This window comes from Tursiops truncatus, chromosome 21 (genome assembly GCF_011762595.2).
Source record: "Tursiops truncatus isolate mTurTru1 chromosome 21, mTurTru1.mat.Y, whole genome shotgun sequence".
NCBI lineage: Eukaryota > Metazoa > Chordata > Mammalia > Artiodactyla > Delphinidae > Tursiops > Tursiops truncatus.
The window spans coordinates 4,147,609-4,173,486 of record NC_047054.1 but is presented as its reverse complement, the minus strand read 5'-3'; the positions used below and the strand labels follow the sequence as shown (position 1 = coordinate 4,173,486).

The 25,878-nt window shown below is 37.7% G+C and overlaps 1 long non-coding RNA gene across 4 annotated transcripts in view; it reads right to left on the bottom strand.

Annotated features, from left to right (window-relative positions):
* Window positions 1–24,378, bottom strand: part of LOC109547640 (uncharacterized) — a 54,684-nt gene extending 30,306 nt beyond the window's left edge. For 3 of the 4 annotated variants that reach the window (XR_012328932.1, XR_012328931.1, XR_012328933.1), the window contains exon 1: window positions 10,888–11,739. This is a non-coding gene — a long non-coding RNA (uncharacterized lncRNA). Of the gene's footprint in view, window positions 1–10,887; window positions 11,740–23,320; window positions 23,397–24,233 lie in introns of those variants that run through there. The other variant, XR_012328934.1, reaches the window with a different exon arrangement.
* Window positions 24,379–25,878: the final 1,500 nt, after the last annotated feature.

Sequence of the window (25,878 nt, the reverse complement as noted above, 5' to 3'; positions counted from 1 at the left end):
TTTGATGGAAAATTTCTCTTGCTGATTCAGCTAAGCAATCCATAAAACTACACGGTTACTTTGTTATCAGAAAGAGCTCTTATAATCATTTCCATTCTCGAGCAACATTCTGCTCTGAACAATTTTAAATAGTATAGGCTAGCTTGTGATCCTAAAGGGAGAAAAGCACACAATGCTTGTCAACCAATTTTCAAAGAAAGATTTCATATTCGCACATTAGTCTGAAGTGCTTTCCACTTCCTCCTTAAAGGCTTAACATTAGGACTGACATAAATACCTGAAAAAAAAAAAAAAACATGATCTGTTCCAACTGGTCATTATCCATCACTCTCATATAGGTACACTCGGAGTACATAAATGTAGCATTCCTGGGAGTTACTGGAAGTGAGTTCATGGGGGTGTTTCTTCTACTGCTTATTTTTATGTTTAAAAAAGAGCTAAGGCTATAGCTGCTTTGTATTGTGAGAACTTTATACAAGAAATCACTGTTCTTTTTCCTCTCTTGCCAACCTTAAGGCCTTAATAGCAAACCTTACTCTATCAAGTTTTATCGCGGTAAAATAAACTTTGTTTCGTTTTTTCCTCCAAAATTTCAAGACAATAAAATGAGTGTAGTGCTATTTAGGCAGTGAAGAAAGAAACGATGTTGAGCTGCACCCTGAAGACACTTCTTTTGTATTATAATGCTTTTTATCCACAGATGTTAGTTGAAAACTGATATAATGATGTTTCTTGTAAGTCTACCAGAAACAAAACAAAAAAGATTTTAAAAGTAGAATAGATGTAATTGTATGTGATAAATGAGCCTGGTGGAATTGTACTAGAAACCCATAGGGAATAATTTTCTATCAGGCACCTGCAGAGGAATTATAAGCAGCTGCAGAATTTGATTTTTGAACAACAAAAAAAAAAATAGAAAAAATAACTTAAAGACTGGTATTAAGAATTGAGAAGTTAGAGAACAGAACAGAACATAGAATGAGAAGAAGAGGGTTTTAACTGGGATTTCAATCCAAAGATAATAAGGTGAAACACAGCCAGATATACATTTTTAAAAATTATTATGGAGAAATGTACAGGGCCAATTAGGGGAGAGGTAGGAAAAACATTGAGTTTGAAGTTCAGACTCAAAATGTTTCTCACATTTAGGAATGTAAAAGTATCTAAATTCAGAAATCGGTTTGTTAGGCGGAGTGCTGTAATAAAAAGTATACGAACTCTGAAGACAAAGATAACTTCCAATCCCTGCTCGGTCACCTACAAGCTATATGGTCTTTGAAAGTATCTGATGTTTCTGATCATTTGTTTACATGATCATGTTGTGACGATCAAGTGAATTTGCCTTTGCTTTATACTTTGGACAGAGCTTAGTGACTATTAGGTACTTACAAAACGTGGATTCTCATTTACCTCTTTAATTGTGAGTAATTTCACGAAGCTTTAAAAAGTCTTTTCTTGACTCTAGACAGTCAGCTCTTGTTATTCAAGGTAGTTCTGTAAAGTGGCTGTGGACACTGGACGAGCGAACACTGAACCATCGCTCCTGGGGGGCATGCAGAGTTAGGTTCCTGCGAGACTCGGGTTACATTTTCATCAACCTATCCAGACATGGCCTTGTTTTATAAAACGTATTGTCAATTCGTTAATTCATACCTAGAGGAAGCCTGTCTAGCCCATGCATTCTCTCCATAAGGCACATCACAGCCTTCTTATCTTTACAAACACTAGACAGCACCTTAGTACTACACCTGGGGGCCATTTTAAATATAAAATCACCAATATAAGGCACAAAAATTTGAAAAATGTGGCCCTACATGTACTACAAAAAGGACACTTGTTTGTAGTGCGAGCTCTGAAATGAGAAGGCTGAGCGTCCCCTTGCCTGATCTCACTTGGGAACAGGCTCATTGGGTGACTCAAATATGTTACCACTCAGTACACGTCCACAAATAACCACAAAAGTGCTGTGAGTATTGATTTTGGATAGACATTTTTTTTCTCAAGTGAGAAAATTACAGAGGAAAAAAATGGAAAGCATTATGTTACCCTGTTTTCATATATATATTTATACATTCGTTTTTATTATTGTTGAGGCTTCAAAGTTAAAAATGGCCTCAACCTCTTTAGAACTCTGAGGGCCTGAAGAGGGTGGCTGCTGTCACTGAGAAGAGCGGGGTGGGGGGGGTTTCAGAAATGTCAAAATAGCCTCACTAATAGGAAAGTGAGTGATTTAAGTGAGTTATGTGAAAATTAAGAGTTAGAGGTTCTTATACTGGCTGTAAAAACAAAATATTAATTACAACAAAAGTAATTGAAAAGTAAATTATATCAACAGGAAAATACTGAGTTCCTACTGAGAAACTAGCATTGGCATAAATGTTGAAGTAGAGACCAAAGGACAAATTATTTCCTCTCTGTAGGAATTGGGAGCCCTGTGACAGTGGATTATACTGGAATGTGTTTAAGTTGGACTTTTTCTGGTAGAGCTTCATCCCATGAGGCTATCACAGGATGCACCTTTCCCCGAAACCATGCTACAATACTCTTCTTGAAACTATGTTGGCTGAGTTGCTCTCTGATGTTTTTCCACAACTGAATGATCAAGAACAATTTGATTCCTAAGAGGAATGCACCTACTCAATAGTGGCTTTCCTAAGAACCTCTTTAGAGTGTGCGTGTAGCCCACGACTGAGGGTCACTGTTCTTAGAAAAAGGAGAAGAGAAACCAACAGCTCAAACATAACCCTTCCCACCTCACTCAGATCCCTTCAGTCTCATCTGTGCTATAATTGAACCCTCTACACACTTTGTTGCACTTCTCACCCTTTTTCTCATTCTATCACGGACTCCACTGTCTGCTGTCCACTTCTCTTTGAAAACAGAGACTGTGTCTTATTCATTAATGTAGTTATGGTCTTTAGCACTATGCTTGATACAGTGAAAGTTCTCAAAGAAGTTTGTTAGACAGGTGTAGGAGGGGATCTAGAAAGAGCCAGGACTGACAGATAAGCCAGCGTCTGTAATGACAGGGTGAGGGAGGCACACTGGCTGTCACGAAAAGAGCAGGACATCTGTGTCCCTCAGTGCAGTGAAGTCAGCCTGGCTGCCCCTCCCCCGTGTCCTCCTTAGGGACACCGTTTCAGTTTTCACTCAGAAACAGTATTATCTCTCCATCATTCTGTTTATATGAGGTTAGGTTTCTGATATCTCCGTTTTCATTCCCTTTCCTTTATAGAGGGGAAGAACATAAAGAAAGGTGGTTTTTTAGATCCCTTGCTGATTATTATCATTAATTTCACTCTTTCACATCACACAACAGGTCTCTTCCTGCCATGGTTTTCAGTTTGTTGCCAGGTTAGTCTTTTTGACCCATGTGTAGTTAGTTTTTCTCAACCCGAACTAAGTTTGAGCCCCTTGGAGCAGCCCAAGCCAGTGTTAGTGTTACAGCTCTGCTCTGCTGTGACATCTTGTGTCAGGGCACCATGCTTTCGGCACACCTGAGTTGAATGTTTTCTATCGGTTCAGTTCTCCTCTTGTTATCTTTAAGAAACAGAGGGATGGGAATAATATGGATTTAGGACACCCAGCTTAAATTGCAGTTTTTCTTCTGACAAATAACCACGCTGTGGTGTCAGACCCAGGTTGCACTGGCATGTGTGATGGAGGGTTTTGCCTCTTGAACGTGGCTTCTGTTTGGCAAGGAAAGCTGTAACTGTCATTGACGAAGGAAGCCTGGGGACCTGGCAACCTTTAGATCAAGCTTGTTTCAAGTGACAGTGGCCTGAGTTACAGGAACAGAGGAGCCTGGCACCCCCGGAGGAAGAGCAGGACAGGTTTAAAAGCGGTGGGCTTGCCCACTGCCTCCCTGTTGCCTAGAGCAGTGTTGCGCCTTGGTTTCAGCTGAAGTTGAGTGATGTGAATTATTTTGCTGCTTAATAAAGTGACCTCTAGGTGGCATAGATTATGAAGGCAAAGAGTTGGAAAAAAATCACCTGCACAAGCAAAAAAAAAAACCAAGTAGGTCAAATAGATACCTAATTGCTGAACTCTACACAGGTACATAGGCTTCTGCTTGTGTATGTGTAGATATGTATTTGTGTGTATATTGAATCAAAGAATGTGGCCAGGGAGCATACGTGAATGAAGAAAGTGAAAAGTACCCGATGTCGACCCAATCGAAAGAGGGTGACTTCTAGAACTAACGAAACGAAGTAAAAGTTGTATAATAAATTCACTATTTGCTATTTGTCATTACCGGCCAGAAATATTACAACACTTCAGTGTATGAATTCAGAACTGTCCTACAGATCTATAAATTAATCACCAGTAGTCAATTCCATGACTTTGCATTATTTGGGAATGGCATCAATGTAATGAAGTAATGTCGTATGCTGTACATAAATACGAGTTTCCCGCAGATGGTCCACAGTCCTTTTCTGATATTTCATACATTTCTGGATGTTGTAATGCCTCACAGTTCTATTCTAAACCTCAGTTTTAAGCATATCTTCCTTATAAATGTGGAAGGTTACACAGGAAAACAGGCCAGTTTTAGCTAACTGCCTTACTACTGCCTTATTTTTGCCTTTTTATATTAAAAATTAATATAAGAATATTTTTAAAAATATTATTCTGCTTAAAATTAGGTTCACACCAAGAACTTATTGGTATTGTATTTATTGATAATTGATAATATTGTTTTTAAAACTTCATTTTGTATTTTCAAGCTTCAACAACTTAAGGTGGAAGTTCAAGTCATTGATTTGAGTTCTTTACTCAGTGTGTGTGTGTGTGTGTGTGTGTGTGTGTGTGTGTGTGTGTATTCAAAGTTTTAAATTTCCTTCTAAACTCTAGCTGTGTCCCAGAGATTTTTTATTTGTTCACTTGAAATGTTTTCTGATTTCTCTTGTGGTTTATTCTTTGACTCATATTCCATCTGAACCATGTTGTTTAATTTTTCCCACATGTGGGCATTTCCTGGATTACTTTCTATAATTGATTTCTAATTCATTTCCCTTGTGGTCAGAAAACACACTGTGTGTGATTTCATTCCTTTTACAATGATTCCCGTCGGTATTGTGGCACAGAATATGGTCTATGTGACTGTTCTCGAGCATTTGAAGAGTATGTATTCTGCTGCCATTGGGTATAGTGTTCCATCAATGGGACTTAGCTTAGCCTGGTTGACGGGGGCCAGCTGTGGAGCTTGGGGCAGAGCTGGGGAGTGTTGACTAAAGAGGAGCCTGAGAAGACTTTGAGGTGGAAAATGTTCTATATCTTGACTGGGTGAATTTTATCATAATAAATTACACTTCGATAAAGGTGATTGAAAACACATCTTCTTCCAGCTACTGCTCTATTTCTTGGTAAATCATATGCCCCTAAACACTTCAGTAAGAGTTGCCCACATGCACCGCTTCTACTTTCTCTCCTCCCGTTCTGACATCTTCACAAGTGAGGCTTCTGCAACCACCGCTACTCTGCACTGTCTCGAGAGTCACCAGACTCCCACGTTAGTATCCTGCTCGGCAGTTATAACTTTTTTCTCTCTCACTTTGATGCCCATCTTCCCCTCCTCCCTTCCCTCCTCCGTGATGCTGAGGCTCTGACTCCCCTGCCAGCAGGGTTTTCCGATTATGTCCAACTTGCTGAAGATACTGGAGGGAATGGCAAGTTGGAGGAAGACGGGTAGGATGTCTTTTATTCCTGTCAGAATCAGTCAGTAGCAACAAATGGTTGACTCACTCCAGCTCCTGCTGGTATTCCCAACACCCACATAAAGCAACTCCTTTACGAATCACCAGCTCCCACACTTTAAGCCCCAGCATCACAGCCCCCTCCTCTGTACTCCCCCATCTCCTCAACCCCACCTCTTTCCTCTGCCCCGACAGACGGAGATTAGCTGCTGCTTGCAGACAGTAATCGGTGTGTCATCTCAGCATCCCGTCTATCCTCTGCCAGCTTTACAGCACTATGCTACCAAATTAAGTCCTCTGTGTTTGAAATACTTAGTACGGCTTTTGATCCTCTGACTGAGTCAGAAAAATATAAAACTTGGTCCTAAGAATGATACCAGGAAACATTCCTTCAAATTTAATTCCTTCAAATGATGGCATTGGTTTTGTAAGTGCTGGGACTCAAATTGAGGGCCGAGATTTTTGAAACTTGTAGAATGAGTACCTAATTTGAAAGGAGCCTTTCCTGGTAATTTTAATAGCCTCTGAAAAAGTTACTAGAAGGAAGTGGTATTTGGGAAAGGTCAGATGGACATAAATTTATTGGTGCCACTTAAATTTGATATTCATTACCTTAATTATTTTTCTTATTAGATAATGTTAGGCATGTATATAAATGTTTAGTAATCCACTCTTTGTTTGAAGTAGACAAACTTAAGTTTATTTAGATGGAGAGAGAACATAATAGGCAGAAACATGGAATCTAGGATCAGACTTAGGCAAACACATGTAGTTTGATCTTGGATAAACATTTAATACCGCTGGTTCACATTCCTCATTTATAAAACAAATAAATAGCACTATTTGAGTCCTAGGTTCCCTTCCAGTTTTGTGGTCTCTTACAGACACATACAGAGATGTTTCTAGCAAATGAGATTCAGATGCAGATCACAATAGTAGCCCAAACCAGAAGGAACCATTTGTGTAAAGGGAGTAAATGGTAGGCATCTAGGGTGAAAAAAGTATAAGTTTCCCATGGTAACAAACCATTCATATTCTTGGCTCGAGATGAAACCAAAAGCAACATTTTAGAAGATAAAGCCGGGCATATAAAACCGATGACCCAGCTCAAAAAATTGAAGACAGGTAAAAATATATGAAACAACCAGAACTTGAATATTTGTTAAGGAAATTCTAATATTATATGTAATTGTATTTATAGTCATTTCATTTGCCAGGCTATGGTACTTTTTAAAATATAGGGGGTACTTCCTATCTAGTATGGGATAGAATTAGTAACCACATAACAGCAGCAACTCAGAAGACTATACCTGTATTCAAATCCCAGTTTGATATTTAGGTAAATACTACAGAATTTCAGAGATCATGAGATATGTTTTCTTGAAAATTATCCCAGAGCAGACAGAGTATGAAGTAATCAATAGTATATTCTATATGTCAAGTATATCTCAGTCTTAGATTTTAAAAATACTGTGTTCTTTAAATGTGTAAGTCACTCCCTTTTGACCCAACTGTGCACACCCTATTCGGTTTTCTCTTCCCCAACTGAGAGGCTGATCTAATTATACCAGATCATCATTCAGGATTTTATGCCATTTTCCACATGACATTAATAGACTTTCTGTAATCTTCTCTTATCCATGGTTTCATATAGATACCTCCACATGACATCTACCATTTTTATTATTCCACATTGTTACTGGATCCCTGAATACTATGTTTCAAAATAACAACCAAAGAAAACCACTTATTATGAAACTCATTAGCAATGGCCATATCTTGGTCCCTTGAAATCTAGGTCTGCTTGGTTCAAGCCTATTATACACTTGTGGAAACATGAAGTCCTAGTCAAATACCTAATAGTCAGTTTGGGAACAATAATATCATGGTCTTCCCTGGACTTTGGTTATACCTTCTATAATTACTGAATTTATTTCACATTTTTAAGCCCCAAACAAAATTCAGTTTCATTCAAAATTTCTCTTCCAAAAGTGGAAATAGTTATTAAAAATGAAAAACTTCTTGCACAAAGCATTTATGAGAGTACTAGTTATTATAGTGTAATGAAAAAAAATCGAGGGAAACAGCTTACATTGAATGATGGTAACCTCACCCACCCTCACTCCCTAAAATGTTCCCACAATTCCTTTACTTCGTGAGCTTCTCAGACACTTCCCACGTCACTAATTCCATTCCCCTTCGTACTCATCTCTCACATTAATCCATCCTTGATTGCCCTTCAAACTATTTTCCTTATTGTTAGGTAGATCAAGTCACCGCTTTTTTTCAATACCCATTTTACATTTGCACAACCAAATTCATCAGCACGTTTAACAGATTAAGAGTATCCATACTCCTTACAAGTCAGCTGTGTTTAAAAATATAAATTTTGTTTTTCATTGCAAATTTAAATACTTTCTATACAGATGGTCCTACTATAGCATCAAAATATTGCAATACTTTCCTGTTATAATTCCTCCTCTCCCTGAATCAAGAGAGCACTTCCCCACCCCAGGGCTACAATAAGTAGCCGTCACTCTGTTTCCATTCTCTCTGATTCTCCACCTATATGGAGAGAAAAATTCTCCTCTGTTTAAGGGTATTTCAAGTTATCTTGAAGGATGTTTCTATTTTTAAAATATGACTTTCAAAAGCTTTTATTGAAGTTTCAAACAGTCTATCATCGTTTATAAATTTTTGGTCCTACCCACCAAGTACCAAAGTGATGTTGTTTCCTATTTTATAGTGAGGTCAAAATTGTAATGGGCTCCAATAGTTTAAAGAATAAAGTGAACACATCAGAAAAGAAATCGCTTCTGAGCTGAGTAGACACATTTCAGAAATATTGGTAATAGGTTCTATAGGAATGTTCCTGCATTAATCCAGCTGATCAGGATGGCTACAACTGTGTTATGTGAAGAATAAATACCCACTACATCAATGTCTGCTATCTCTTGCTTGTGTGCTATCATAAAACGGATAGGGTCTCTAGTCTTAGCAAAAATGTGATTTAGTGGTTCTTTACTAAAATGCGTATAACTTAGTACTGATTATAAAGAAGACAACTAGCTATCAACTTGTTTGTAGTGTGCTGTTGAATATTTGTAGTAAGTTCAAGTTAACTGGATGGTATGAAGAATCATTGATGCTTCCACTGATTTATATGACAAGCCTCCTTATGGGACAGTATATTCAAAACTAAAATCAGTTTCAGTGCCTAAACGCGGAAACCTATACTGGAGAGCCTTGTTACTTCTCAAAACCTTTACTCCGTAAATATAAGGGGTTTTATTCTTTCTGCTTTTTGGAGGACACTGGAAAGCCAAAGTGGTCTTTTAGAAATGAGTAAAATGACACACTGCTAAGATGAAAGCTATGTAAGAGTGATTTTAAATCTAGGCTTTTGGGTCACTGCAAGTATCATACATATTATTTATACAACAGAGTAAATGCTTTCTAGCTTTTCTCAGGTAATCACAAAACAAGGCAATGAGGATTTTAATTTCAGTTGAAATACTTTCCATAACGCTATTATACATTGAATTTCTCTGATATGCTTAATTCAGCGACACTCCTCTTGCAATTTTGACATTAGATTTTTCCTGTTAATACAATGAATACTATATTTTATGCATATTTTTCACCATATGCGTGATCCATTCTAGTCTACTTCAACTTTAATTTTGAAGATAACGTTTGCATATGATAATGGCTCAGTTTTAAGCTTGCTGTAACAGGCTAGAGCAGCGCCCTGTCAGTGCGTGAAGATCCGTATTTAAAGCATTTGAAACTGCTTTTTGAAATGTTTTGTGTCCGTTGATGATACAGGGATTTACTAGCAGAGTTCGTTAGACTATTTTCTTCAACACCTCTGAGGGGTCAATCATTCATTTCTTTGGTGATTTTCAATATCATTTAGAAGGAAGAGGGAGGCTGCCCCACCGGTGAGGGTGTGTATCAGAATCGTGACTGAGGGTGATGAAAGATCGCAGATGATTCTCTGATAGCATCAGAAAATCATCGCAACCTTCTTCCGTCATTGTGCAGCTCTAGACTTGATTTATTTTCCATTAATAATTACTTAACAATATTTTCTGACACCTACCTGTAATATACAAAATATTGTAACAAAAACTTTATTTCATTTAATTCTCATAATAACTCTGTGAGGCAGGTATTCTTCTTATCCGTATTTACAAATAAGGAAATTGAAATACAAAGTAAATGACTCAAGTTGGGTATTGTTAGAGCTGGAGTGCAAAGAGATGCCTGTTGACATCAAAGTTCAGAACCTGAGTTCCTATTGAACTCAGGTTTTGCTCAGTTTAGCATTAAATGTGTCTTAATAAAATTGTTTTCAGTGTATGTTTACAATCTAGTAATGTGATGGTGAGGAAAAAATACTTTCAAAAATGACTGCAGCTAGGCAACTAATCAAAGATCAATTGATTTCATCACTGAAGGAAGAATGCTACATAACACTGGTAATAACCCATTAAATATTTCAGATAAAATATGTGCAACCCCAAACAACTTATTTCATTGTGTTTTATGGTATTTCCTATTTAGTCTATTTTATTACGCAAGAATATTTCAAAATAATGATATGAATTGATTTTTTTTAGTCAGAAATTCTAATGGTTACAACCAAACGATCTGTGCAAATAAGCAAAGACAAAACAATGAAACGTGCAAATAGGTTTGAACATCTAGGTAACCTCATTCCTACTTTAAAGTGGCCTTTATAATAATAACAACACTTGAAGTTTGTTTTTAATGTTACATATTCATTTGTTATTATTTGGTTTTATAGAACATGCACTAGGGTTGCATCTAATAATAATGAAAATAAGCTATTTCTAAAAGTGCTGAAGTTTTCCCTTGTTTCTTTTTAGGTCATTTCTGTTGCTTCAAAGAAATGCAATACTTGAATCTATTTCATTAAATGCTCATGCTTTTCAAGCATATTAGTCTTAAAATGCTGTGGCCTTAATTTTCTCAATTGAATGTTTTAATTCATGTAAAATGTACACTAAATTCTTTAGCCATAGAACAAAGGTTTTAAAAAGTGAAGAACTTAAAATCAGATGATTCACTTAATGATGTAGAGAGGTAAACAAGGAAACTTAGCTTAGGAGCTAATGAAATCCTCTTAGAGGCCCCTTGAGTCCACATGTGCCGGTTTCCTCACCTTTCGATGGTGTGGCCCCACTGGTGTGAAGAAACTCCTGCCTGGTTCCCGTCCCCTTGGTGTTGTGGGCCCTCTGGTGAGAGTCTGTGGCTGGATGGGTTCCTCACCCTTCTGTGAGGTGGGCCCTCTGCTGTGAGGTCACTCCTGCCTGGCTCGCGTACGTCGCCTGGGCGACGTGGGCCCTCTGGTGGCAGTTGGAGCCGGCTGGTAGCCTTCTCCCCTCGGTGATGAGGGCCCTCTGGCGTCAGGCCCTAAATTCTGGGCTCCCCACATTTTCTGATTTACGCCCAGTGGTGCGAGGACACTCCTGCCAGGTTCCCATCCCCATGGGGCTGTGGGCCTTATGCTCTGAGGTCCCAACGGCTGGGTTGCTCACAGTTTCATGATGTGGGCCCTCTGGTGTGAGTTCACTCAGGCCTGGATCCCATAGCCTCCGTGTTCTGGGTTGCCTCCTTGGAGGTTCCAACTGATGGATTCCTCACATTTTTTATTCTATGGACCCTCTGTTGTGAAGCTACTCCTGCCTGCCTCACTCCCATCCCCTTGGTGATGTGGGCCCTCTGGTGAGAGTCTGACCGTGGCTGGGATCCTCACCCTTCTGTGAGGTGGGCCCTCTTCTGTGAGGTCACTCCTGCCTAGCTGGCACACGTTTCCTTGGCGACGTGGGCCCTCTGGTGGCAGTTGGAGCCTGCTGGGCGCCTCCTCCCCTGGGTGATGAGGGCCCTCTGGGGTCAGGCCCTAACTGCTGGGTTCCCCAAGTTTTCTGATGGGCACCCAGTGTTGCGAGGATACTCCTGCCAGGGTCCCACCCCCATTGGGATGTGGGTCTTCTGCTCTGAGGTCTCAACGGCTGGGTTGCTCACAGTTTCATGATGTGGGCCCACTGGTGGGAGTTCACTCCGGCCTGGATCCCATAGCCTTGCTGCTCTGGGCCATGTGCTGGGAGGTTCCAGCTGCTGGATTCCTTCTCTTTTTTATTCTATGGGCCCTCTCTTGTGAGGCTACTCCTGCCTGCCTCACTCCCATCCCCTTGGTGATGTGGGCCCTCTGGTGAGCGTCTGATCCTGGCTGGGTCCCTCAGCGTTCTGTGAGGTGGGCCCTCTGCTGTGAGGTCACTCCCGCCTGGCTGGCACTCGTCTCCTTGGCGACGTGGGCCCTCTCGTGGCAGTTGGTGCCTGCTGGGAGCCTCCTCCCCTTGGTGATTAGCGCCCTCTGGCGTCAGGCAATAATTTCTGGGCTCTACTAATAATTGGTTTTTTTAATTGAAGTATGGTTATGTTATTTTAGTTTTAGGTGTACAACACAGTGATTCAATAATTTTTATAGAGTATATTCCACTTAAAATTGTTATATTATTGGCTATATTCCCTGTGCTGCACATTATTACATCCTTGTATGTTATGTGTGTTACACTAGCAGTTTGTAGACCTTAATCCCCTTCCTCTATCTTGCCCCTATCCCTACCCTTCTCTCACTGGTAACCACTAGTTCGTTCTCTGTACCTATGAGTCTGTTACGTTATATTCTTTTGTTTATCTTTTAGCTTCCATGTATAAGTGCTAACATACAGTGTTTGTCTTTCTCTAACTTACTTCACCAGGCATAATACCACCCTCCTGTGCATCCGTGCTGCAAATGATAAAATTTCATTTTTTATGGCTGAGTAATATTCCATTGTGTACATCTTTCACATCTTCTTTATCCACTCATCTGTTGATGGACACTTAGGTTGCTTCCAATCTTGGCTATTGTAAATAATGCTTCTATGATCACTGGGGTGCTTGTATCTTTTCAAGTTAGCATTTTCTTGGGATATATACCGAGAAATGGAATTGCTGAATCATATGGTATGTTTTAATTTAATTTTACATTCCCACCAACAGAGGACTGGAGTTCCTTTTTCTCCACATCTTGCCAACACTGATTATTTGTTGCTGTTTTAACAGCAGCAGTTCTGACAGGTGTGAGGTGCTATCTCATTGTGGTTTTGATTGCTTTTCCCTGATGGTGACATTGAGCATCTTTTCATGTACCTGTTGGCCGTCTGTATGTTTTCTTTGGAAAAGTGTCTATTAAGGTTGTCTCATTTTTTAATCAGGTTTTTTTTTATATGGAGTTGTATGAGCTCTTTATTTTGGGTATTAACCCCTTTTTGATCATATTATTTGCAAATACCTTCTCCCGTTCATTAGGTTGTCTTTTTGTGTTGTTGATGGTTTCCTTTACTGTGCACAAGCCTTGACATTTAATTAGGTCCAATTTGTATATTTTGGGTTTTGTTTTGAGAGGTTTTTTAAAATCATGAATTGATGTTTAATTTTTTCAAATGCTTTTCCAGCATCTATTGAGATGATCATGTAATTTTTATCCTTCATGGTATAACACATTGATTGATTTGCAGATCATCCTTGCATCCCTGAAATAAATCCCCCTTGATCATGGTGTATCATCCTTTCTAAATATTGTTGAATTCAGTTTGCTAATATTTTGTTGATTTTTACATCTATGTTCACCAGAGATATTGGCCTGTAATTTTTTTTGTAGTTTATTTGTCTGGTTTTCATCAGGGTAATGGCCTTGTAGACTGTATTTCAGACTGTTCTCTTCAATTTCTAGGACTAGTTTGAGAAAGATAGATAGACATTAACTTTTCTTTAAATGTTTGGTAAAATTCCCCTGTGAAGTCACCTGGTCCGGGACTTTTGTTTATGGGAAGGTTTTTGATTACTGATTCAATTTCTATATGAGTAATTGGTCACTTCAAATTATTTCTTCCTGAAGTACTCTTGGAAGATGGTATATTTCCTAGAATTTAACCATTTTTTTCCTAGGTTGTCCAAGCTGTTGGTATATAACTGTTCATAGTGTTCTCTTATTATCATTTGTATTTCTGTGATAACAGTTGTAATTTCTCCTCTTTCATTTCCTGGTTTGTTTACCTGGTCCTCCCTCTTTTTTCCTTACTGAGTCTGGCTAAAGGCTTATCAACTTTATCTTTTCCAAAACACCTGCTCTTGGTTTTAGTTTTTTCTATTGCTTTTTGGTCTTACCTCTTTCTGTTCTTCCTATACCTGGGTATTTGTTTCCCTCAGGTTTGAGAAGCTTTAAACCATAATTTCATCAAATACATTTTCAACACTTGTTCTTCTCCTTCTGGGACCCCTATAATGCAAATGTTTGATGCCGTCCCAGAGGTCACAAACAACTATTGAGTGATTTCGATCATTTACACGTTCTTCTGTATCACCTAATCTGCTGTTAATTCCCTCTAGAGTATTTTTCACCTCAGTTATTGTATGCTCAACTCTGGTTCTTACATTTTCTAGTTCTTTGTTAAAATCCTCACTGTTCTTTTCCCCAGCTCAGTCAGCACTCTTATTACTATTGCTTTGAATGTTTATCTCTGTTTCATTAAGGGTTCTTTCATTTGAAACAAATTCTTCAGTGTTCTCAATTTGTTTAACTTTCTCTACCTCTAGGAAATTAAGTGAAACAGTTACCTAATTCTGGTCCTTGTGTGGGAACTTCTCTCTTCAGGCAGCGTGTGACCAGTGGCTTTGATGCAAGAGCTGGATCTGAGGTGAACAGGGGCTGTGTCTTCCTCCAGAGTATGCTGGCAGCCACAGACTTGGTGGGATTTATCCTGCGTGGGCTGGCAGTCTGTGCCTTGGTTTGGGGCATGGCAGGGGCTGAGGGCATGGGGCTGTACTTCTGTGGTTTTAGTTTTTCCATCGTGTGTTTACCTTGGTTAGAGGTGGGGTTGGTGCTATATTGCTGAGCTGGCTTCACTCCCTCACCCAGTGTGCACGGGGACGAGAGTTCCTGTGGTGGCAATCTCTGCCCTGGAGTTAGATTCACTCACGCACGTGTCTATGTTGTGATTGTATCTAGGTTTCTTACAGACCTCTGTCTCGTAAGCCCCACTGGTTTTCAAACCAGCTAAGGGGGCTTGTCTTCCCAGGGTCCGACCCCAGGGTTGGGTTGCCCAACGTGTAGCTCAAAACCCTGACATCCCAGGGAGGATCCTGAGGCTGTGACATCCCCCTGCACTTCTGTGTACCCCACTAGGGATGCAGGTCACTCCTCCTCCCTTCCTACCAGCCTCAGTGTGGATCTTTTTTCACAGGCTTTGTGGTGGAAAAGCCATCCTGCTAGTCCCCAGGTTGATTTCAGCAAGAGTTGTTCTATACATAGTTTTGATGTGTTTGTGAGAGCAGGTCAGCCCAGCATCGTCTTGATATTAAACAATTGTTTTAGATCACTTTTCTGGTCTCTGTAACATCACCCTTAAAATATAATCATTTCTTGAAATCTTTGAAGAAGGTTAAATAGATAATATTTTAAGCTGGATTTAGAGACTGTCTATAAGTTCATTTCAAAGTAGTTATAAAGGAAAGTGTGACCCATAAATGATTTTGGCTCATAATTTCACATCTATTTTCATAACACTTCAAGAAATTCCATTTAGCAAATGAGGGAGACAAGGAAATAAACAAGTAATTCACTTGTCCACATACCTAATGTGTAGTACATACATCACTTCTTGACAGAACTGTACATTAAAACTGTAGATAAACATAGTCAAATACTAGTTGATGGATGGATGTCAGTATTTATAAAATTTTAAATCTCAATATTTACAAAATTTTTTGTTTAGTAGGTTTTAAATGGTCTCTTACAATGTTATGCTTCTCGAAGTAAGTTGTTTTAACTTTATTACCAAGTGACTATTTGCATTTATAAAGGAAAGAATTGTGATGATCATTAAAGCTTTTCCATTTCACTGAAACACTACAGGTACCATAAGGCTAATTCTGCGTAAAAGCAAAAAGATGATAAACAATGTCCTAGATTGCCAACAGTTAATTTTGAATATTTTGACACATTATATGTTAACTTTTCCACCAGTATAAGAGTCAGCTGCCCCAGGACCTGGCCCTGTGGCACCAGCCACAGCACAGGACAGGGCCTGGCCGCCAGCTGGGTCAGGGTACAGCCTCACCTACCCATGAACCCACAGTAGTCAAACCTGCCCAAGTAGAAGGAAACATGCAGCCGCCCCTAGAGAATATAGCTCCAGTGACCAGAGGAGAATGTACTACTGGGCTCCGGGGACCTCCTACATAAGGCCAGATTGAGAAATACAATGAGCTACCTAAAACAGAGGAGTATTTTCCAAATGAAAGAATAAGGCAAAACCCCAGAAGAACTGAGCAAAGTGGAGATAACTAAAGTTTAAGGTAATGATCATGAATATGCTCAACAAACTCTGGAGCAGAAAGAATGAAGACAAATTTAACACAGCTAAAGGATATAAAAGCTGATACAACAAAACATGCACTAGGGCTTTCCTGGTGGTGCAGTGGTTGAGAGTCCGCCTGCCAGTGCAGGGGACATGGGTCCATGCCGCAGAGCAGCTGGGCCCATGAGCCATGGCCGCTGAGCCTGTGCTCCGCAACGGGAGAGGCCACAACAGTGAGAGGCCCGTGCACTGCAAAAAAAAATGCACTAGAAGGAATCTATAGTGGATTAGAGGAATGGATCATCAGAGAACTGGAAGACAAAATAGTAGAAATCAACGAAGATGAAGTGAAAAAGTTTTAATTAGGACAATTTAAGTGACCTCTGGAACAATGTCAACTGTACTAACATTCACATTATATGGGACCTAGAAGGAGAAGAGAAAAAGAGGCATATGACTTAACTGAAGAAATAATAGTTGTAAACTTCCTTCACATTGGAAAAGAAACAAAAATCCAGGTCCAGGAAGGATAGAGGGTCCCAAACAAGGTGAACCCAAGGAGAGCCACACCAAGACACACATTAGAATGGAGAGAGATGAGATGGTGGAGTAGAAGGACCTGAACTTCACCTCCTCACAAAAAACCAAAATCACAACTAACTGCTAAACAACCATCAACAAAAAAGACTCAGACCTACTAAATAAAAGCTATCCTATACCCAAAGACAAAGCAGCAGCCACAGGAGGGGCACTTTCATGATATCATCAAATCTCATACCTGCCAAGTTGGACGACCCACAAACAAGAAAATAATTATATTACAGAGTGCACCCACAGGAGTGAGAGTTCTGCCCCACGCAAGGCTCCCCAGCCTCATTCAGAGGAGCCCCCAGAGCATGTGGCCTTGAAGGCCAGCGGATCTTGAGTACAGGAGCTCCACAGTACTGGGGCAAACAGAGACTCCAGTCTTTGAGGGCACACACAAGGTTTTACATGGACTGGGACCCAGGACAAAGCAGTGACTCAGGAAAAACCTGGGTGAGACCTACCTGCAGGTCTTGGAGGGTCTCCTGGGGAGGCAGAGGTCAGCTGTGGCTGACTGTAGGGGCAAGGACACTGGTGGCGGACACCCCAGGGAATACACAAAAGTCAATGGCACTAAAAGCTCGTTCTTTGAGAAGATAAAATTGACAAACCTTTAGCCAGACTCATTAAGAAAAAAAGGGAGAGGACTCCAATCAATAGAATTAGTAATGAAAAAGAAGTTACAACTGACACTGCAGAGATACTACTACAAGCAACTCTATGCCAATAAAATGGACAACCTGGTAGAAATGGACAAATTCTTAGAATATTCCAAGACTGAACCAGGAAGAAACAGAAAACATGAACAGACCAATCACAAGTACTGAAATTGAAACCGTGATTAAAAATCTTCCAAGAAACAAAAGTCTAGGACCAGATGGCTTCACAGGCTAATTCTATCAAACATTTAGTGAAGAGTTAACACCTACCCTTCTGAAACTATTCCAAAAAAATTGCAGAGGAAGGGACACTCCCAAGCTCATTCTATGAGGCCAATATCAACCCTGATACCAGAACCAGACAAAGACACCACAAAAATTACAGGCCAATATTACAGATGAACATAGATGCAAAAATATTGAACAAAATCCTAGCAAACTGAATCCAACAACACATTAAAAGGATCATACACCATGACCAAGTGGGAATGCAAGGATTCTTCAGTATCTGCTAATCAGTGTGATATACACCACATTAACAAATTGAAGAATGAATACTATAGGATCATCTCAATAGATGGAGAAAAAGCTTTTGACAAAATTCCACACCCATTTATGATAAAAACGGTCCAGAAAGTGAGCACAGAGAGAACCTACCTCAACATAATAAAGGCCATGCCATATATGACAACCCACAGGTAACATCATATGCAACAGTGAAAAGCTGAACAACAGTGAAAAGCTGAAAGCACTTCCTCAAAAATCAGGAATGAGACTAGGATGTCCATTCTTGCCACTTTTATTCAATGTAGATTTGGAAGTTCTAGTCAGGACAATCAGAGAGGAAAAGGAAATAAAAGAATCCAAATTGGAAAAGAAGAAGTAAAACTGTCATGGTTGGCAGATGACATGCTACTATACATAGAAAATCCTAAAGATGCTACCAGAAAATTACTACAGCTCATCAGTGAATTCTGTAAAGTTTCAGGATACAAAATTAATACAGAGAAATCTCTTGCATTCCTATACACTAATAAGAAAGAGAAATTAAGGAACCAATCCCATTTACTACTGCATCAAAAAGAATAAAATACCTAGGTATAAATGTACCTAAGGATACAAATGACCTGTACTCTGAAACCTCTAGGACACTGATGAAAGAAATTGAAGATGACACAGATGGAGAGATAGACCATGTTCTTGGATTGGAAGAATGAATATTGTGAAAATGACTCTACTACCCAAAGCAGTCTATAGATTCAATGCAATCCCTGTCAAACTATCACTGGCATTTTTCACAGACCTAGAACAAAAAATGTTTAAATTTGTATGTAAACACACAAGACCCTGAATACCAGAGCAATCTTGAGAAAGAAAAACAGAGCTGGAGGAATCAGGCTCCCTGATTTCAGACTATACTACAAAGCTACATTCATCACAACAGTATGGTACTGGCACAAAAACAAATACAGATCAGTGGAACAGGACAGAAAGCCCAGAAATAAACCCACACAACTGTGGTCAATTAATCTACAACAAAAAAAGGCAAGAATATACAATGGAGAAAAGACAGTCTCTTCAATAAGTCATGCTAGAAAAACTGGACAGCTACATGTAAAAGAAGGAAACCAGAACAATCTAACACGACACACACATAAACTCAAAATGGATTAAAGACCTAACTTGTAAGACCAGGTACTATAAAACTCTTAGAGGAAAACACAGAACAGTCTTTGACATAAATCACAACAATATATTTTTGATCCACCTCCTACAGTAATGAAAATAAAAACAAATGGGACCTAATGAAACTTAAAAGCTTTTGCACAACAAAGGAAACCATAAACAAAATGAAAAGACCATCCACAGAATGGGAGAAGATATTTGCAAACAAAGTGACCAACAAGGGATTAATCTCCCAAATATACAAATAACTCATGCAGCTCATTATCAAAAAACAACAAACAAACAACCCAATCAAAAAATGGGCAGAAGGTCTAAATTTTATGTCATCTTTGGAGAAATGTCTGAGGGCCAAGAAGCACATGAAGTGATGCTCAACATCACTTATTATTAGAGAAATGCACATCCATACTACAGTGAGGTATCACCTCACACCAGTCAGAATGACCATCATTAAAATGTCTATAAACAATAAATGCTGGAGAGGCATGGAGAAAAGGGAAAGCTCCTACATTGGTGCTGGGAATGTAAATTGGTACAAACATTATGGAGAACAGTACGGAGGTTCCTAAAAAAGCTAAAAATAGAATTACCGTAGGATCCAGCAATCTCCACAACTAGGCATATATCCAGAGAAAACCATAATTTGAAAAGATGCATGCACCCCAGTGTTCATTGCAGCACTATTTACAACAGCCAGGACAAGAATGCAACCTAACTGTCCATCGACAGAGGAACAGATAAAAAAGACATTGTACACATATACAATGGAATACTAATCAGCCTTTAAAAAGAATATCATACTAAGTGAAGTAAGTCAGAAAGACAAATATGGTATCACTTATTTATGGAATCTAAAAAAATGATACAAAGTAACTTATTTACCTAACAGAAACAGATTCACAGACTTTGGTAACCATAAGTTTGTTTTCAAAGGGGAAATGTGGGAGGAGGGATAAATTAGGAGTTTGGGATTAACATATAAACACTACTATGTATAAAATAGATAAAATAGATAATCAACAAGGACCTACTATATAGCATAGAGAATACTACTCAGTATTCTGTAACAACATATATGGGAAAAGGATCTGAAAAAGAATGAATATATGTATAACTGAATCACTTTTCTGTACACCTGAAACTAACACATTGTACACCAGCTATAATATAAAATAAAAATTAAATTTTAAAAATTTTAAAAATAGCAAAAATTAAAGGTAAAGAACGTATATTAAAAGCATCAAGAGAAAAACAACCATGTACAAGAGACTCCCATAAGACAATGAACTGACTTTTCACCAGAAACTTTGCAGGACATAAGAGGGTGGCAAGATGTATTCAGAGTGGTGAAAGAAAAAAAAAAAACTGCAACCAAGAATACTCTTTTTGCCTTTGCCAAAAAAAAAAATGTTCAAGGCATTTCTCTAAGGAGAAAAGACTACAATTACAAATATTAAAAAAATCTCATTGGTAAGGGTAAACATTTAGTAAAGTTAGTGGATTCACAATTTATGAAGCTAGTAGGAAGGTTAAAACAGAATAGTAGTAAAATCGTCTATAACCACAATAAGTAGTTAAGGAACACACGAAACAGAAATATGTAAAATATGATGTTAACGACATTAAATGTGGGGGAGAGAATAAGAATGCAGAGCTGTTAGGACGTGTTTAAACTTCAGAGATCACCTAAAATAATGACATATATATATATGTGTGTATGCATATATATATGATTTTCATGGTAACCACAACCAAAAATTATAAAGGGATCCAAACAAAAAACCAAAGTTAGTTATCAAACCATAAGGTAAGAGAGCAAAAGAAGGAACAGAAAAAGAACTACCTATCACTAATTACTTTAAATGTAAATGGACTACATGCTCCAATCAGAAAAAATAGGGTGGCTGAATAGATAAGAAAAGACATATATACACACACACTACCTATAAGACACTTCAGATCTAAAGCACACACAGACTGAAAGTGAAAGAATGGAAACAGAAAAGAAAGCTGGGGTAGCAATACTTACATCAAATAAAAGAGACTTTAAAACAAAGACTGCAACAAGAGACAAAGAAGGACATTACTTAATAATCAAAGGATCAATCCAACAAGATATAACCTTGTTAATATTTTTACTCCCAACATAGGATCACCTGAATATATACAGCAAATATAACAGACATGAAGGGAGATAGTGACAGTAATACAAGGGTAATACAGTAATAGAAGGGTATGTTAATACCCCACTTATATCAATGGATAAATCAGAAAATCAATAAGAAAAATTGAGCCTCAAACAACACATCAGTGACTTAATAAAGAACATTTCACTCCAAAACAGCAGAATACACATTCTTTTTAAGTGCACATGGATTATTTGCCAGGATAGATCACATGCTAGGACACAAAACAAGTCTCAGTCAATTTAAGAAGACTGAAATCATATCAAGCATCTTTTCTGACCACAATGGTTTGAGACTAGAAAAAAATAAAAGAATACTGCAAAAAAATACAATCATGCAGAGGTTAAAACAATATGCTACTAAAAAAAAGTGGGTAGTTAAAGAAATCAAAGAGGAAATAAAAAAACACCTGGAGATGAATGATAATGAAAACAATCTAAAATCTATGGGACACAGCAAATGCAGTTCTAACAGGGAAGTTTATCGCAATGCAAGCCTACCTTAGGAAACAAGAAAAATCTCAAAACAATCTAACCTTACAATTAACGGAGCTAGAAAAAGAAGAATAAACAAATCCCAAAATTCATAGAAGAAATCATAAAGAAATAGAGACTAAAGATCAATGGAACTAAGATCTGTTTCTTTAAAAAGATAAACAAAATTGATAAACCTTTAGCCAGAGTCGTCAAGAACAACAGCGAGCCTATACATAAAATCAGAAATGAGAAAAGTCCCTGTGTTGTTCAAGGGTCAGCCATATACTATTCAGCAATGAATCCTGCATGCAACAACACTCATATACGTTGTAAGTTATAGGGCATGAAATAATCCAGTCAAAAATTTACATGAATGATTCCATTTCTAGCAAATTCTAGAACAGGCAGAACTAAGTGTTTCAGTGATGGAAAGCATATCAAGATTGACTGTAAAGGAGATTTTTAAGAACTTTTTAAGGGATGGACATGTTATTGGTGGTTATACACGTTTGTCAAAATTCATCAAGTTGTACACCTAACATTGGCACTTTTTATTGAGTGTAAATTATATCTCAATATAGTTGATTTAAACAACATTGAAGTACCCCATTTGTAAGAAGCTGAATCTTAAAATATTGACATAACATTTCATAAGATACTACAATATGAATTCCTGCAAAAACTTAATACCTTTTATTTTTGTGGAGCTGAAATTCAGAGTCAAATCTACAATTAAGGTTATGATCTACTCTTTCAGAATTCAAAAAATAGTGTAAAAAGGAAAGCACTGGTCTACATACGAATTGCTAAAACTCCAGCCATATTCAGTTCATGTATACACAAACTTATTGGATTTAATATCCATTTAAAAAGGTGAAATCCAGCCATATTCAATTCATATATACACAAATGATTTAATATCCTTTTAAAAAGGTGAAATTTGTATAATTTATCATTTTACCTATTTGAGCTAAATTTGTTCTGCATAAGAGTACAACAGTTACCTCTGATTATTGTTAGAATGTGTCAGATTTCAGTGAAGAGCCTTTCAGTCTAAATGCAGTATGTATTATAGTGTATATATAGTAGTTCTAACAAAATTAGAATTCAGAGCATTTTTCTCATGTCTAAGGAGCTTGTACTCACATTTCATGGCTCGCCTCAGGTGATGCCCCACGGAGTTAGCAGGGGTCCACCTGCCCAGTGCACTGTCTTCAAGGCTGTAGTTCTTTCTGCTCTGGACACTCTTCTTACAGTCTTCACATACTCCTCTCCCTCCCTGCATTTAGATTCTAGGTCTATACTGTAAAATTCAGGCTTTCCGATACAAAATTCTAAAACAGACTTTTACTTTCCTATTCTACATTTTAAAATCTTGTTTCTTTTCCTCTAAGACGTAACTTATGCATTAAACTTTAAGTGTATTTTTTATTATTCAAGGCTGTAGGTTCTGTGACAGAGTACTTTGATTTTCTTCGTCACTGCTTTATATTTAGTGCCTGTTTACAACAGGTACTCTGGAAATATTATTTAGATCGACACCAGCTTGGGCACATAAATGAATGGAGGCATCTGAGGTGTATCAGAGTTCTGACTTACCGTACTGATCAAGTTGCTTTTTTTCAACCTTGGTGTTAGCCCAGAAAAGTGAGAAATCGGGATTTCTCAGCTGGAGCTGCAGAAAAAAATAAAATCCGAGCCATTTAGAAAACAAGCTATACATCTGTAATAAAGCATAGTTTCCTATCTATTTTCAGGAAGACTAAAGGACGTAGAAATTAAAAACAAAAACTTATTTTCAGTTCTACTGTCTGAACACATCGATTGTCTCCATTAATTTATCCTGATCTATCACCCAGGCAATAAAACATTTATTCTCATCCTCCCTCTTTCCATGATCACCGTCCTCTATCTCCTTGCCAAGGGATTGTAATCACGTTCAAACTCACCAAGTGTAGATACTGAACAGCAACAGAATTGTTCTTTTTCTTTTTACCTGATTCCAACTAAAATCCAAATTGAACCTAAATTCAAGTCAAGAATATGTGGGCTATCTACTTTTTATATCCAACCTCTTCACAATCCACAATTATTTATTCACATTTGGCCCCAGTAGAAGGGGATTGGGCATAGGAAGGACAGTGGCAACTTGCAAAGGAATCTATTTGCTTTCTTTGGTCTGTGACACAGATTTGACTTATTCATCACCTCTGGTTCTACCGCCTGAATTTCAACAGGAGAAATTACAGCTCTGTGTTTTCTGCAGCAGACCAATTTAGCATCACAGAAAACGGTTTACTGTCATTTGCTTCCGCTACTAACTAGTGTCAGACAAACTAGCAAAGCTTTTTTTTTTTTTAAGTAAGCAAAAATAAACTAAAATCAAGAGTGAACTAGGTTTGGATTCATTCAAGATTTGTTATTTGTTAGGTTTGACCTTGGGGAAGTATTCCACTCAGGTTGATTCACACAGTGTTACAAGGATTAAGTAGAGAAATCTTTGGTAACATACTTAGCAAGGAAGACACTGGGGTCCCGCCAAAACAGCAGCGATTCCAGAGAAGAATGGAGCTCCACAGTGAAAGTCAGCCTCAAAATCCCCACTGACTGGGTTCCTGTCAGCAAGACTGGATTGTTTTCACCTCTCAGCCATCAAGATAATTCTGTAAAATAATCATTTATATTAATAACATAATTGGAGTGAGGTGGTTGATCTGTTATCACCATATTTATTCACTCAATTTTCCTCAATTGTTCCACCTATTTTTATATTTTATAAATGTATCTTTAAGAAGGTCCATACTCCTTTTCAGGAATATGTGAATATTGTAACAAATCCTTGATGAGTTTTGTTGAGTAAAATATTCGCATATTGAATTAATGCCATCCACAATGCTTTTCCTCTAATAAGAAACATTTTGTTTGGTATCAAATGAGTAATAAGAACTCTAATTTTACATTAATATTCATAAAAAGTAATGTCATCCATGAGCTTTTTCTCCATGTTATGTGGACAGTAGCACAGGAAGTATCTTGAGAATTTTATTCATAAGGAACATGTCAGTTCAGCCTGAGATTAAAAATTTAATAACTAGTATACAGATTTTAATATCTTTTTTGTCCATTGGTTTAGAATTTGAAGAAGATTTGGGAAATAATATTTCCATTGAAATTTTAATAGAATTGTAACTTTTATAGAGGTTACTTTCCTCTAATACTCATTTTAGGAGTTGTCACCATAAAAGAACTTAACAGATTTTACTAATATTCAGGCAACTTTATTTTTTAGAGTATGAGAAGTTGGTATTACCACTGTAGCTATTTGTAAGAGATAATATAAGGCAAACTCTTCCCCAGCAAACAACAACTGTCTGCAAATTCTTTTCCATAAATAATCAAAAAAAAATTTGTTCAGAAATCATTTCAACAGATGCCAACCTATGAATAATTGCTATAACAAGGGAAACTTCCCTCATAGAGTTTTCCATATTTTGTGTGATTTGTAATCTGTAGTAAAAAGTGTTTATCATTATTTTTTTGTACAATGACCAAATCATATAATAAAACTTAAATGGGTGGAATCAAACAAAAATAGAATTTCTGTGATAAGAATACAAACATTCATACTGCTATTTTTTCTTTTTTTCTTTCTTCCCTCCTTTTCTTGTCCTGCTTTTAACACTCAAATGCAGAAGTCTAAATTCACCACAAGAGAGGCTGCTCTTAGAATGATGCAGAATATCAGGTGTTTCATTTGACATGGTATTAAGTTAGTTTTATTACAAATTGAATTTAATTGAAAGTTAAGGTGCTTAACATAGAGGTTGAAAGTAAGCATGTGAATAATGTTGAAAATGGAGATTTTACTTTTACTATAAATTCAATATTTAATCATTAAAGCAGTCATACATATAACAGTACTGTGATGTAAAATAGAACCATAGATTATATAATCTGCTTTAAAGGTCATTATGATAAATGAAAAAAATTTCATAATTAACTAGTAACTTTTGAAATGTAGTCCTTGGCATTTTTACTTGTTCATAAGAGCACTTTTTTTTTTAACCTGTGAAGTGTTTGTACTTTGATTTGATCCATCATTACTTTTTGTTGTGAAAATTATCCAAGCCTCTCAAAATGCAGAGGATATTTTTAAA